The sequence below is a fragment of the Anguilla rostrata genome, chromosome 5, assembly GCF_018555375.3.
Source record: "Anguilla rostrata isolate EN2019 chromosome 5, ASM1855537v3, whole genome shotgun sequence".
In the NCBI taxonomy this organism is placed as follows: Eukaryota; Metazoa; Chordata; class Actinopteri; order Anguilliformes; family Anguillidae; genus Anguilla; species Anguilla rostrata.
In genome coordinates this window covers 48,252,835-48,269,537 of record NC_057937.1, presented here as the reverse complement: position 1 = coordinate 48,269,537, position 16,703 = coordinate 48,252,835, and the positions used below count along the sequence as shown (strand labels likewise).

Genomic DNA, 16,703 nt, shown 5'->3' with positions numbered 1-16,703 from the left:
TAATTCCATATTTAAGTGCCAAGTTACATTCCACAAGAAATTCCAAAGGCTACAATTTACAACAATGCGTTTCAAAAATAGTTTATGCCAAACTAAAATCCCCCCAGTTATAGGCAAAGAAAGAGTTCTGAGGTTGAATACAAGCAATTAATACATTTATTGGTTCCCCACTCTGGGCTGGGTGTCTGCAACCTTAGTCCACCAGAGCCACAAGATCTGGTTAATGGTCTTGCTCAGCACATAATTGACCAATTAAAGACTGATTATGCAGCTATCTCGCAATGCCTTGTTTCTTGGGTGTGTACTGATGCTGATTTTAAGGTGAAACCACAAAGCAGCAGATTCTGTGGCTTCTTGGATGCACATCTCTGCTTTAATTCCTGTGGCCACACATTTAAAGGTGCAGTCCAGCTGTGTCATTTTGAGGCTGATAGATTAATGTGAGTTTTAAATGACTGATCTATGACAGTATGCACTTTGAGTTTGTTTGATTGAGCCACCTGTTGGCCCGGTTAAGATCACTCTGCATGGGGGGGGGGGCATGGCCTGCTAGCTTAGCACAGCCATGGCCTAACAGGCCACAGTTTCTTTTTTTGGAAGTAGTTTGGGGACTAAACAGGAATGCGTTTGTTCCATTTTGACATGCTCTTCTTTGCCCTTGCTGCAGTTGTTGTGCCTGTGAAGTAGTTACACAAATCTGTGTTTTGAATAATTTATTTCTTTTCATACCTGGAACCTTCCTTTGCTGGCATACTTGTGTCCAACTGGAAATGAATACTATAAGGTAAGTCAATTTTGTGTTTCCTTTAAGTCAAAGTTTGTGTTTAAAGTCGTAATTGTAACAACACATCCTTTTCTTAAGCAAATATCCGTGTTGGAAGCTGAGCTGTGTCTCCTTAGCAAAATGCAGCTTTCTGGCAATGTTCAGTCCTACAGTAAATATCTTCCTTTTATGTGAAGGTTTAATATTAAGAGTTGAGGATTAAGGCCTAAAATGATAATAGTTATTATCTGGGGTTAATACTCTGTATGCTGTAAATGTTTTTAGATTATACCTTTCTGTGCTGTTCTGTTACGGCAATCAACAGACTACAGCTCTCTTATAAGACCAATGCGCACACGCTGGCTGACTTTCTCTGACCTTAGTGTGAATTTGTATACTGAAGCATAACATTTCTGTGAAGCATTTCTCATCATAGTGGGAAAAAATGTCCACAGATTCTCTCGCTGTCTGAACCAGAATGGGAGGGATAGCTTCCTGCAGAATGCTGTTGTGCATTTGTCGTGGTCAGTGCCAACATTTGTACTCTTTGCAAGCTCTTGTTTTTTTTTTTTTTTTACTTTTATTTTTAAACACCGAGACACTGTAGCAGAGGAACAAGGCATAGGACTCAAGAAACTCGAGCAGCCTTTGTTCCTCCACTGTGAACACTCACATTCTGTGTTGAAAAGCACATAAGATTGCTGTGGAGAGTTGTATGAACACATGTTTTCTATGCTTATATTTTGTTCAATAAGAATTCTACATTACTGTAGGCTACTAAAGTGTGCCATGCTTCAAGTTTGCTTGTACTGTAAGTGGAAATTAAGCCACTTCAAGGTTCACCGCACATGTGTATTAGAACTAATTCACTCATAATTTACCATTTCAATTTTACTGGTAGCTTATTTCATATCCTGTCTTTTGTAATAATGACATGCAGTAAATTATGCAAATAGATAATAACTTTGCTTTAAACTAGTCAGCATATATTCTCTGTTGACATAGTCTACCTTTGGAGAGCTTGCTTCTCTTTATAGAGACCTATGCCTTCTGAGTCAGTTTCAATAACAGTGCTAAGCAAATGGAGATATCCAACAGGGTGGTAGTCAAGTGCTTCCAATTTTCATTAATCTTTGGGTGCCGTTTCACTGGGCGCCAGGGATGAGGCAACTGCACTTGTGTGCATAATTTAGCCTCCATCTCTGCTGACGCCTTGTCATCTAGCCATCATATTTCACTGCCTTTCTTACTGACTGGGCTCTTTCGCACTGTCTGTGTTTATCCTAATTGGTCCTCTTTCCTTGATTTGCTGAATAGGCCAGTTTTGGACCCTTTTCCGCTCCTTGTAAATTATTGCATTAAGCTGTATTGATCTCAGTTGAAAGGTATAGCAAAGAAGGCTCAGTTTCCCTCTTAGTCTCAAGCGTGAGAGACGGGGCTACTGGAAATTGTTCTGTACTGGTAAGAGAACACAATGTGCCTTTCCCTTCCACTCATTCGAACACTGTTCCATTAGAACTCAACATCCTCCACTGCCTGCCTTGAATTTATGTTTGCATCAAATTAGCCACATGATATGACACTTTACATGGCATGTGAATATAAGGCCACCTATTGAACAATTGTAACAGGGTGCTCTCTTTCAAACTAGCTAACATCTAGTTTAACATTTTCTTCTTGTTTTTATCTCAGCAACATTCTGTGGCAACACCCTTCACAAGATCCAGCAATGGTTTGGATTATCAAAGGGCTTTTCTGCCGAGATAATAGAGAAGAGTAGTATATGAGACTCAAACATGCAAAAGTGGGGCGCTGAAGTCTTTTCACTTTTGCTGTTGTCAGTGAGAGGCTTTTACAGTGCTTGTTACCCTAGGGATTAGAGCACCAACCATTTCTGTCAACACAAGTCTATGCTGGCTGTGAGCTCTTCAGACGTGCTGGGCCTTTCTTTTGAGAACCTGCTCAGTGTGGACAGACATTTGCGGGTGTTATGATATCAAAGAATTGAAGCACAATGCATCATTACAGCTTGTTTTTCAGCATCACATGGGACCAGATGACTGCCTCAGACAGAAACAATGTAAAGTTCCGGAATGTTCAAACGCGCCACCAGCTCTGTGTGGCAATTGCTGCCGTCAGCCTTTCTCTGGAACACAAAACTACGTGGAAGTTGTTTTGTTGTACATCAAATGAGTTTTGCTCTCCATTTAGTCGGTGTCAATAATATTTATCTTCATACCCATCTGTTTGCAGGTTTCATATCCTGAAGTCCAGGTTTGGTCCTGTAGGGCTATCGACTTGCTGTTTAAAGCAATCGTATGGAGACCAGAGCCAGCCAGCGTGGGTGAATGTCAAGCAGGATTCTTGACTGTGTGTCAGTTGGTTTTGGATTTTACAGTCTGCCATTAATAACTTTATTGGCTCAATTTGCTCAGTTCACATTATATAGTTATAAATAATAAATTGCCCCAGACCTTTTTGCTGTAATAAGCAAGACTAATTTTAATTTTGTCTAACAAGCATGTCTAAAGGAGTATGGCAATATCTTATGGCAATCTGTGTGGAATTAGCATAGAAGTAAAACTTGTGCGCACACACAGTTTTCCTTGAATTGAGTGTCTCCCCATGTTAGAAAGGCCGTGATTTAAATTATTCCTGGTGAGCGGACAACCATGGTTACAGGGCTGTTGACTCTCCCGTCTCTGACGTCTGCTCGGTATCTCCACAGACAGCTTGAAGAGAAAAAAACAAAACACACAAAAAAAAAAAAACACAGACACAATGCAGTGGGCAGAGAAAGAGATCAGGAGATGAATGTTAGTTTTGGTTCTACAGGTCAAAGAAGATTGAGTAGCACTAACTGTTCCTTCATAATTTTCCCTGATACAATATGACAATACAATGCTTACATTATTATTTCCCATCACATTTCCTGATTCCGATGTAATGTATCCTATGGTAATGTGGTCTCTTGAAGGTGATTTTTTAGGAAACTGACTTCAGGTGAATGCTTGCTAGAATATGTGCATGTATATAACGCACCTACCCGGACACTAGGTGAATATGTAATGCTGGCATATGAGATGACAGGTCAATTGGAGAGGAGAGATGTTAATGTACGGGTGCTGGAAAATGACGGGGCTTGGTGGCAGTTGAGAAGGCATGAATGAGACTGACTTGACAAAAGGGCTCTTTTCTGAGGTCCTCGGCGACAGCAGCACACTAATCGCTTGGCTGCGAACAGAAACTCGGCAGTCAGCAAAGTCTCCTCCGTAGTGCCTCCGCCATCGGAGTCTCCACGGTCCTTTCACATGCAAATGCTTACAAAAACTTGGCCGCGCTTAGAAAGGACCGATTCAAATGTTCCCCCCTCCTTCCTTTGGCTAACTGGCGATTCCTTTTGCCTCTTTTCAAAAGGTGTAGTTCGTAAGCCAGTCAGCTTCATCTTCGCTGTGCTCCGCAGCCAAATGACCTGCAGCACGGTGATTGTTCTCTTTTGAAAACATGTGCCTCCAGGAAACAGTGGGGACTGAGTTTTCATGCAATATTTCAGCGCCTGTGAAAGATTCCCTCATGTGGGGAAACCTATCTGAGGTATCCAGAGTCCTTTTTTTCTACATAGCTGGTCTTCAATGGGAGCAATTGAGTTAGGGCAGAACACTTTTTGGCAGTGCCTCCCAAACTTGGTCCCAGGATCATCCTCCCCCCAGCTATAACTTCAACTCCTGAATTCTAACAAGCTGTTAATTGTTAATTAGACACTTAATTATACTCTTATGTCTATTGGGGCATGATGTATCCTCTTAAGACCACATTATGTCAGACAGTTATGACTGTACAAACTGAATGTCCCATATTCACTTCCCAGGGCTTAATTAGCTCTGGATTAGTACTGTTTTCCATAATCTGCCATGTGGTAAATGATTGATTAAATTATAGATATAAAAGGGAAATCAGTGGAATCCTAAATGTGGACAATGAGCCAAAACCATGTGTTATGTTAAAATAAGTTAATTATGGAAGAACTTCGACACGTTTCCATGTTTCAACCGTATTTGGTCAAGAGATGTGTCTGCGTGTGTGCGGGGGTGGGAGTGTGAGGGGGGGTATTTGTAAAGCCTTGCTTTAGTGGGCAAGAGTAGTGTTCCATCTAGGATTTTAACAGCCAGGTCCATAGTTTAGAATTCTGTAATGCCCCATTTACCTATTGTAACTTACAAGGCCACATAAAGTAGGATGCACCAGTAGGCATGTCTGCTGGTGGGAGGAATGGGGGAGGGGGTGCTTCCGTTTACTATTCTCTTCGCTGCACATCAAGAGTGGGATGGTGGGAGAACGGAGTGTGGCACAGTGGGTAAGGAACTGGGCTTGTAACCGAAAGGTCGCAGGTTCGATTCCCGGGTAAGGACACTGCCATTGTACCCTTGAGCAAGGTACTTAACCTGCATTGCTTCAGTATATATCCAGCTGTATAAATGGATACAATGTAAAAAAGTTGTGTAAGTCGCTCTGGATAAGAGCGTCTGCTAAATGCCTGTAATGTAATGGAGAAATAGCCCAAGAAGGGAATAAGTTTTAAGTCACACTTTACCTCATTAAAAAGTGTACAAACAACACAAATGGGAGAGGTAATGCATTTTGTCTCAGGCCAGCGAGTGTTTAGTCCTGTGCATTCTAAAGAGTAAAAATAGACACAATTCATCCGTACTTGCTCCATTTTACTGGAAATCCACTAGGCATCACTTTATTATAATGCTTTTAAAATGTACTTGTGGATTCTCTGGCGACTTTCAATAGAATGCTGGTGGTTGCAACAACTACTTACAGTTGTGAAAATGCACAGTGAATTGTATGGGCATGCATAATGATGGTGTTCTAATTGGTGTCCTCCTACAATGCCTTTAATGCTGTGCTGAAATGTAAAAGTGAGAAGTTGATGAGGTATTGATGTAGATGAGGTACCTGCAGCAAGCACAACAGATTTCCCTGGGTGTAATGGGTCTGGCACGCTGTATAAGAGTAGCCAGTTCTCCACTGTTAAGGCTACAAGCTGATTTGATCTGGCTGGCCCAGGTCTTGCTGTAAAATACTTGAGTCCTTCGCCTGTTCCCCCTGTTCAAGAGCTGCTCTACCACGTTATATACTGTAATGGATTACAACCCCTCCTGCAAGTCAAGATGCATTTATTCAATGACATGCTGTTACAGGATTGCTGCAGGCGCAAATATGATTGCCAAGATCAGTTTTTCCAAGCTGTAAGAGTCATCTCCATCAAAATTAATGAGCATGATTGATATTTTGGCTTTTGGTCTCACATTAATGAAGCTCACTAATAGGGTGTGACAACTGAAGATGAGAGTTGACCTTGTAAAGTTTTTATTATTTTAGTGACAGTCAATGCCCACCCATCGACCACGTCTTTATAACTGGAGTGGGCACCCTCAGGTCTTTATTGGTATTTTAGTTTCTTCAGTTGCACAGCACATGTGGATGGCACAGGACCATGCTACAATGGTGGAGGTAGCAGTATTGTATGAATTTCCTACCAGGGCTGGGAAATGGCATGACCTCGTGTGCAGGCGTGTGTGTCGAAGTACAGGAAATTAAATTGGGTTCTTCACCCTTAACCATGCCTGACTTTCATTTGTTGGGCCAAAACTGGACCGCTGCGAAGCTGCATACCTATTGTGTTTTCCGTCGTGTGACAATTTAGACCATGTAATGCGACTGGGTATACTCTTGTTTTTAAGGTCACTTTTTTCATGGTTCCATCTGATAACTCGATCCAATTCCCCATATCTTCCTCTATCCAATGCCAACACCCCCCTTTTTGAACCCAAGCAGTAATTGAAGAGGGGATACTATTACTCTGAGCGCTGAAGTGTGGACTAGAATATTTAAAATGTCATGTTTAGTTTGCATGCTTTGGCCACGCTGTCAGATTGAAGGCTTAAAAAATGAGTTTTCCACCTCAGTGCCTTTCTGATGTTACACAGAGGGAACCAATAACATGACTGGTGTGGATTGTGCTTTTCTCATTTTTTTTTTTTTTTCTTGGGCAGCCTAACATGGTTCAGTTATTTGTTTTTCACACTGTCACAGGACCTTGTAAAACAGCATTGACAACAGCTTGTAAAATATGGCATTGTTGTCAATCAGAGTTGTTTTATTACTAGTCTTTCACTGAAATACAGGAGTCATTGATCACTGTGATCAAACATTATGATGCCCTGAAATGATGGAGGACTATTTATTAAAAGTGCTGTAATTTCTACATGATGAAACCCAAATGTATAAAATAACCTTTAAATAAAACTTGAAAAAACAACCAAATAATTCAAAGTTGAATTATTTAGTTCTGAGCTGCTATTGAAATTAATGAACATGCTGGAGTAAAATGACCATGAAATGTGGAGCAAGGTCAAATGGAATATTGTGCTGGGTCTTCCTGGGGGCAGTACCAGACAAACACATGTGCACTCCATCCCCTTACTTAGTGCAATTATTGTTATCAAATACAAAGTAAATCTTTGTAACAGTTATGCCTGACAAGTGCAAGTCATGGCTACCTTAGGCTAAAGCATTTTAAGTGATTGATGTCTAGATGAGTGAAAATGAAGTGATTTATCTCATCAGTGGGAGCATTTTGTCTTTGTGGGAAAACAATGGATGTGCTGCGAAGGGACTACCGAGCAGACATCAAAGCCAGAGCTCAACTTCGTGGGGAACGGTCTCCTTGTGCAGGGTGAACTCCATTTCTAGTTCAGGGAAACAACCCATGCATACTTCCATGCTGAATGCCTCTGGTGCCTGACTGATGCTCCAGTTACGCCCTGGGTGTGCCTGGTGTGGGTTACTCTCCTGTATCCTATCATGCTTCATCTCAAGTGTTTTCAGCTGGGTGCTCTGAGAATGTTTAAGCTTCTGTGCTCCATATCTGACTGCATGTTCTGTGCCTGATGTGGGATGATCCAGGGATTTCCTCTGCCCCTCATATAAAAGGCAGGCGTGATAATCAACAACTTCCTGTCTTTTGTGGATAAACAAAAAAAACTAAATTTTGAGTTTCCCTCTTCTGCACATCCATGGAGACCCCTGCCCCACATAACTCCATTCCCAGACCCCACCACCCCATCCCCCTTTTCCCTTCCCTTCTCTGTGTGCCTCAGTTGTTGTATGGCGCAGCTGTGTTTACACACCACACAGGAGAAGACAAAGTGACGGGCTGATTTGTGGAACTGCCTAATATGATCACAGAGGGTCTCTGTCCGGCCACAGGAATTCTCTGGAGAAAAGGGTGATGCAGAAAGTAAGCCAATAAGCAAGTAACTATTCTTCAGGGGAATTTATAAGAGCAGCTCTCAGGCAGGTGGCACTGGCAAAAGCTAAATATTGCATTCATCATTCAAGAACTACAAGTTTCTACATATTCATATGTCAAATGTATTTACATTCCAATTATTTAGTTGAAAATGTATATCTCATAAATGCTGTCTCAGGTCAAGCTTGGAAGCTTAAGCTTGGAATTATTTCCTTGCTCTTAAATGTATATTTTGATATTTGTTTTAAGACCTTTAAAACAGTGTGACATGTACTGGTGGCAGTAGTCTGTAAGGAATTAGTGTTGTGCCTTGAATAAGGTCACAGTGCAGACTGCATTAGAACCCTTAATTAGAGCAGTGCTAATCTTTTCATTCTTAAACTGTGGGTCAGGATATAGCCCTGGGGGCAGCTGAAGTGGGCTCCAAGATGCATGTGGAAAAGTGCTGGCCATGCCCCTTTCAGAGACATTCACATAAATCAAACTGAATATTGCACTGCATAGTGTCCATGCAGTTATATTAACATGCATTTAAAAAGACATTTTGTTAATACATTTTTGCACAATGTGGTAAAGGGGAATGTTCAGTACTTGCTGGACATAACTATCAAACCCTAGCTTCCCTCTCCACAACACAGCAATATTGACACAAGGCCAGGCCCAAACATGTTCACATGTATGCATAGATTTGACAATTGGTTAGCCTACATTTTTTTTTTTTTTTTTTGGGGATGATCACAGAAAACCTATTTAGACATAACGTGAGTGAGGAGAACTTGTGAACCCCTGGGGGGCAGCTGCTCTGTCCTACTTCAGGGAATATGTTCTGGGGTAGGTTGTAAAATGAGCCTGTATAAGAATGCAGGAACGTGGGCCGACTGCTGTGAGATCCACCACTGATCTGCCCATCAGATGTGTGTGTGTGTGTGTGAACGCCTCGGATGAGTCATTCCAACCTGACTCCCGGCTCCCCTGCAGCCCCCGGGGTATCCCGTGCTTTTCTTTAGAGTGTTTCCTTGTCTAAAGAAGCTAGCTCTGATGCTACCATTGCTAGCACTGCAAGAGATGTAGAGTCACAGAACCCTCTGACCCTGAGCTGCATGCTACCATAGAATATGGCCAAAATCCGCCTCCTGGCTCTGCCATCTCCAATATGTCCGGGCTGAGGAATCTCTGGAGAGTGCCTCAAATTCCACTCTGTGTCTTCTCTGTAGAGTTTAGGAATTCTGAGCAAAAATAATCCCTGTCTTCACTCTTATTTCCATTTGATGGAGGATTAACCTCCACAACAGGTCAAATTGCTAGGTTCATAGGATGAAGTAACACAATCTTATGTAGAAACAGAATTTCTGTTGCAGTATCGTTGTTGAGTGATGTCGAAAGAATGCCACAGAGTTTTGCTTTTCTGAATTGTGCTATGGGAGATTTCACTCTCTCAGTACTGGTGGAACCTGTTTGACTCCTACTGAAGTCCGTGTGCGGGTGGTACCTGCTGCTGACTCAGTTTATGAATGAATATGAGAATCTTCCCTCTTTGTTTCACTATTCACTGGCTGGGATGGCTTACATAATGCAGATCCTTTCCCTGAACAGAAGACCTGTGGCTAAAAAGCATTCCTCAGCATAGATAAGCACTGCACACTCCGGGCTCCTTTTTGCCACAGTAGCTGTTTGCTTATAGAGTCAATCTCACCAGAGGTGGGGGCAAAAAGCAAGGCTTTCAAAAGAAGACAGTCAAATGCTAATCCTGCTGTCAACTCAGACTTTCCTTTAGTAAGTCAAACTCATTTCAGCACAGCTCTGGCATGAAGCCTGATCATGCAGCCAAAATTTTCACATAGATTACAGTACGTCTTTGACTGATTGCATTAGGGATGATGTCATAGAAAAGTACATGAGAGCGACTATGAATTTACCCGCTACGTACAACTTCAAGATTTCATAGCAGGTGTTGGCAACATTGGTGAGCCACAGGGTCTGCTGGTTTTTGTTACTTGGAATTTAATTGTTTAATTAAGCAGATGAGTGCACCTGTAATTTGCCTAGCATGGTTTACTGAGTCTAAAGTGTTTGCTGATTTTCTAGGGCCAACAAAAAACAGCAGGCCCTGTGGCTCTCTAGGGAGCCAGGGTTAAGGATTCCTGATCTACAAACTCCATTCCTGGTCCCTGTATGCACTGAGTCTGTCAGTTCCATACATAACACTTCTTCTCTCTCCAGCTTTTGTTGTTCAGCATGCATGGAATATTTAATCAATTAAAATTTACTTGATGTCTGGCAGAAGGGGATGCAAATACTTAATCTCCAAAATGATGGTTCATGTATAAAATACCTGTAAATATTTTATTTGACCATTCCTGACTATATCCAGATGTCACTAATATAATCCCTGAAATTGTAATATCACCACTTAAACAAACATGTATAGCCTTGTGAACCTTTTGTAACAATATCAAAGTAGCAAGCATCAACACCGCAACTGCAATAGAAACAAATAGAAGTAAAGTGCATTTACACTTTTCCCATTATTGACGCCTCATTGAAGTACATTGGAAGCATGTGAAAATTTATTAAAGTAGCAGTGATGCAAATGGATGCTCCACTGTGCTGATGAGATTAATTGTGAGTGTATTTTTGTACTGGACAGGACACTGTCTTTGACACTGGCATCCAATGGCCAAGGCTGTGGAGAACAGGGGCCTGAGAGGTTTGATCTGTGGTACAGCTTATTTATGGGACAGCGGCTGAGTTACTGCCTGGCGATGGCTGTTTAGGGGTGTGTTACCTCCATTCATTCGAGTGCGTTACTGCAGAGTGTGAGGCAGAGGGCGGGGCTTGCCAGCCCAGACTGATAGGAGATGGATTCTCCACTCCTCATCCAACCCGTGAGAGCTCTAATGTGGATCCTCACTGGGTGGGTCAGTGTGACTGCTTATCCAGCTGCTTATGACCCACAGCTGTCAATCGCTGCCTGCATTTATATCTCTGCAGAGAACCTGAGGGGCTAATGCAACTTCACAGCAGTGGGACATTTAGGTGTAATCAATTTCTTTAAGGTGTCAAGGCTTGGCACTACGATTCATAACTGCAACACAGGGAGATTTTTAGAATTTATTCAGTAATTATTGGGTATCAAAGTGGAGCACTGAGGTTTCTGAGTCTACCATGGAAAGGTGGTGAAATTTAAAATGCATTTATAAAATAAATACATAAAAGCCACACTGGAGAAGGCTTCAGTTGAAATGTCTGTGCATTCGTGTTCATTCCTTTGTACTTTGTCCTTTGTAAAAAAAGAATTAGTTCCTGTAACTTTGAGTGCAAACTGAACTTTACTTTCAATATAAAAATATGAAATGTTCACATTTGCCACTTCACCCAAAACATTGAGTCAAAAAAGTTAAACTGAGACTAATGAGGCTTAAGCTTTACCAAGGCACACTAGAATACTAGGTGAACAGTCTAACGATAGTCTTGGCATGTAAGATCAGAGGAACAGACTTAGTCCTGTTCATCACAGTGTGAAATGTAGCAATGAATTCACAGTGAATGTGTCCGGACATCTCAATGAGCTTGTCTCTCAAACTGAATTCCTGAGATTCCAGCAAGTAACATGATTATAGGTTTTGTGTGGTTTGGTCATCCCTCTTGAGGCTGAAGACACTAGTTTTTTGAGAGAGAGAGAAGGCATATACTGTGCATATATGCATCAAACTATCATATTCTGTGCCTTTCAAAGATCATTTTGGACAAAGGATTCACTTCAGAAAGTATGCAGCCTCACAAAAGGAAAATGTTTTCAAATGTCATTTAGGTCAATTATTTTACTTTCTTCCAGGAAAAAAAAAAAGTTGCATATTACCTTTAGCGGCTGGTTTGGTTTGTGATACAAATAACGTGATACTGTGTACAGCATGACTTTTTAAATGCACTATAGGCAAATATACAATTGTCTAAGCTCTTGTTTGATAATATACATATAGGTAGAGTCCACTATTGCAGCATTATAAGGTGCCATTAGATTCCTTGTGTATTATAGCTGTTTCATGAATGAGCAAAATGTATCAGGCCAGAACTACATACCCAATACCAACACATTCCTGTCATATTTGAAGTCCTTCATTCATCAGTTCAGTCTCCCTTATATGGCGTTTGCCTGGAATGCCTTTCAAATCTTGACATGTTCAAGAAAGCTGAACTCCAAAACAATGCCTAGAATGTATTATGCTTCAGCATTGGCATGCTAACACACCAGGGGCTATTGTGAAACCTCATTCCACCTCTCTATGATGCTGTAAGTAATGTTTTCATGCAGGTATCATTGAGGCCAGGCCTATTGAAAGGACACCCTGCTCTCAGTGTAAAAGGCAGCCCCAAGGCTGTGTACACAGTGCATTGTGAGGATTGTGAGTTTCCCTCCATTTCTCTGTTGATATGCTCTCTAAGCCCCTCTGGACATAATAGCGCCAGCTTGGGTCTGTTACCTCCAGAACATAAACGTGCGGTCCAGTCTTCAACACCCAGCCTGGGTGTTTCCTGACCTCAGATTGCAAAGGAGCTGCTTCCTAGACTCAATGACAGCAGTAGATGATGAAAGAAACAGCCTTGACACCGGATGTATCTTTACAGGGCTGCTAGCTGATTTGTCATTCACTTGTATTAACACAGATTATATACATATACGTATTAACATACATATTTGCTTGTTCACAGACCTACAGTGAGATCCATAATATTTGGGACAAAGGCATTGTTTATTTCTTGATTTGGTTCTGTACTCTACGATTTTAGATTTGTGATCAAACAATTTACATGTGGTCAAAGTGCACATTGTCAGCTTTTATTAAAGGTTATTTTAATACATTTGTTTCACCATGTAGAAATTACAGCACTTAATAGTCACCAGATTCCCTTGAATGTGCACTTTAACCATGTGAATTGTTTGATAATCTAAAATTGCAGAGAACAGAGCCAAATCAAGAAGAAAAAAACTTTGCCCCAAACATTATTGAGCTCACTGTATATAGTTAATGCAACATTGATTTTCATGTTCCACTACATTTGCCCAAAGATATTTTGGGACTACTGGCAACACAAAACTAATCAATGCCCATGCTGTGTCTGCAAGAGAGCCATAGCTTCCTCATTCCAAATGGGATTTGGCCATTGATTTAATGTTTTACACAATGGCTATAATCTTGGAAAAGCAGTGGTTAGACTGCCCAATTCTAGATTATGAATCTAAATCCTCTTTATATTGCTGTTGTGTCAGAGACAGGAATGTGTGCCTCATCAGTTCCAGTAGTTATGTAGGACAAAGAAATCTACCACAAATGCACAAAACCTTTCTTCTATCTGTTTCAAATCTCTGAAGTAGCAAGAATGGATTAAGGTACCTCCTTGAATTGCTATTGTACCACTCATCTATGACCACATACTGTGCCATATAAACTATGGCAAAACAGATGCTACAGCTGGCTTATTTAAAGTACTTATGGGTAATTTAAACAATTCCCCATGACAGAAGTAGAACGTGGTCTATTTGGACAACAGGATGTTTTCTGCCTTCTCTGAATCACGGCCCTCCTTTTTGAATAGTGGTGGGATCCATTTTGGCTCTGCAGCAAAGCATGACTAATGGCCTGATTGAGCATGTGATGTTATTTATTTTTATTTTTTTCAAGAGATTTGCCTGTCACACAGACCGAAGAGTAGAGCATGAGAGAAACTAAATGAACCGATTCTAAACTGCCTATTTGGAAGCAGCCAAAGGATACACTTTGAGCCAATTATGTTACATGAGAAAATTAAATGGGCAACAGTGGAAACCATTAGTGTAAACTTGTTTTGACCTCTTGGAATCAGTGTGGTCATTGAACACTTGTTCTTCAGCAACGGTTTGACACTGAGATGGAGTGAACGATTGCCTGCACGTAACTGCCAAAATCAAGGAAATACCAATCATAGTATCCATGTCTGTTAAGTTCTTGACAGACTCTTCTTGGTGAAACTGCCAGCTCATGCCCCAGACTGATGTTTGTAGTCAACTGATTGAATTGCTTGTCTGTTTCGTCTTGCATCTCAAACCAATGCATGAACACGGTTGCACAGTTGAAGAGACATCACATTTTCAACTACAGTTGCCCTTAGGTTATGATATTTTTCCTACATATTTCCATGCCAACATCACCTCAGCCAGTTTTCCTCATGAAACATCATGAGGTTGAGCAGTCTTCATCACTGAAGCTCCTGCTGAATGTGCCCCAATAACCCACCCCTCTTTCAAAGTCCCTGACATCTCTTCTAACTATGGTCGCCAAACTAATGAGCAAATGGAAGTCTCTAGCATTTTTATACACGGCCATTAGCATACTGGGATGTTAACCGCTTAATTAACTCAGGAACCACACCTTTATAGAAGCAGCTGTTTTGAATATACATTATCATTCATTTTTTATTCATTTATTTTTGCCTTAACCGAATGAGCCACCCAGCAGCCCACTGTATACCTCATCTATTAATTTATTCCTGTTTTCTTTATTTTGGCAGTTACTGAACTTGCACTCGCCTTGCGACACCAGCTTATACTGAAAAGACAGTCAACGGTTCCCAAAGGAACAAAACAATTATAATTCCAAAACTCATATTTGGTAGAGACAACCAACAATAAATTTTTTTCACATAATATTTGAAACTACATGTTGTGAAATTGCCCTATGAACCTTGACGTGTGTGCAAAGAAATGCGTATTACATTGCCAAGCTTAAATAAATTTCATGCTTTTTCTTTTTGTGAAAGACCTATTGTATTCGTCAGCTGTGCTCATCCCTGCAGTCTGCTGTCATGTTCTCCTCTGAAACGGTGTCAGGCACGTTTTCGCACCCTAGTCCACAAATTGAGCTTGCAAAGACATGAGTTTGAGGAAAACACTTCATATGCAGTGTTAACAAGCAGACTGATGACCAGTGCATGATATGCAGTCCTCCTTGCTGACTAAATGCCTCCCTCCCTGGGTAATGGGAGGCAATTATGCATCACCCTGCCAGAAGCTGCCAGTCAGACTTAAGACTAGCACAGTCTGGACTGAATACTCTGGAAAGCATTTCTCGCCCAAACGTTATTACGGGATAATTTTTCATGTCTGAACTGTTGGTACAACTGAGTCTAAATTTGTCTGGGGAGTGGTGGGTTTTAAATTTTCAGTGAAAAGGCCACCATCACAATGATTCCTATAGGGCAAAACCTGATTGAATGAGCTGTTTTAACGCTCTTGTAAACCAGTTAATTACAAAATGCACTGTTACATTTCAGTCAAACATTTTGGACCTGTCAATATACAATATAGCATTTTTCAGACCAGTAATCTCCTGAAAAGCCTCAGATTCACACTCAGAAAAAGCATTGCAAATTCACTAGCTGATATTTATCAGGACCTACTCTATATATATTCCCCTCTGTAGGAGTTTAGTCATACGCATTCCTGATGTCTGAATTCCTGGTATGGATATTGGTAGGCTTTGAACCTGAGGTACATGGACCAGGCCCACATCTAGTGCAATGCCACGGGAGTTTGGTTTCCCGAACAGAAGCCTCCCAAATCCTGAGAGCTTGCATTCAGTCCCATAGAAACAAGTTCTGTTATGTGGTCACAGAAAGTTCTGCTGTATAGGCAACACGATGCCTGAATATCAGTCCTGATTCTGCAGGCTTACATGCGAGAAGGACTTTGCATACCCAGATAGGATTAGCATTTTCATTTTCAGAGTAAACCTAGTTAATATACCCTTTTATTTGTATTCTTTTCCTTTCAATATTATGACAGGATATTAAAGCTCTCCTGGCTTTATTACTGAATGCATTTGATATTTAAAATTGGCCTGTAAAAGTTGGTCTGTAATAAATGAAGACTGTCATTGATAGTCCACCTTTATTTGCATTGTCAAGGCTCTACTGAAAAAGGACCCATATGAATTTAATAAATATACATTTATTTCAACAGCCCTTACTGCAGGGTTATTTACAAAAGAAGGCATGGATTTTCAAGTGAATTCAAATACTAAGGGTTATCATGTTTGAACATTTTTCTTCTGGTTTTGTGCTGTTCATTTTAATGCCTGCTGCTCCATGCCAAGTGTGATGTCATGATGACTCTTCCCCATAGCAATGCAAATATTGCGGAAAAGACTGCAGTATCCCGCCTCAGAATGAGTGGGTACTGAGCAAACAGACATCCAGATAAAATGTTAAATCATTCATCAAGGCAGGCAAAGTATTCAGTGCAGTGGGGCACACTGCCAGATGCTGGATTTACTCTCCCTGGCCCTCCAACATTTAGGATTCAATGTTTGGCCATGCATGTTGTGTGTGGTTTGATGTGCAGATTGCATAAGATATTTTCCCAACACTGCAACAAATCTCAGGCGAAAGCATTGCTTTTATTATCTGATGTAACACAATCGTGTTACTTCAGATATACAGCATTAGGTAGGGTCATTTACGTTGTTATGGAATTACTGTATAATTGCACAGCTTAGTGACACTAAGGGGAAAGCTATAATTAACTTGTTTTCTTTCTCAATGGCCAACACGTGCCCATTTGAAATGCTTAGTACATCTCAGATT

At 41.0% G+C, this 16,703-nt stretch overlaps 1 protein-coding gene across 3 annotated transcripts in view; it reads left to right on the top strand.

Moving 5' to 3' along the window:
- The first annotated feature begins 500 nt into the window (after nucleotides 1-500).
- Nucleotides 501-16,703, top strand: part of LOC135255503 (cytosolic carboxypeptidase 4-like) — a 168,695-nt gene continuing 152,492 nt past the window's right edge. For 2 of the 3 annotated variants that reach the window (XM_064336755.1, XM_064336754.1), the window contains exon 1: nucleotides 502-784. The gene's annotated coding sequence lies outside the window, so the exon portion shown is untranslated. Of the gene's footprint in view, nucleotides 785-16,703 lie in introns of all 3 variants that reach the window. The other variant, XM_064336756.1, reaches the window with a different exon arrangement.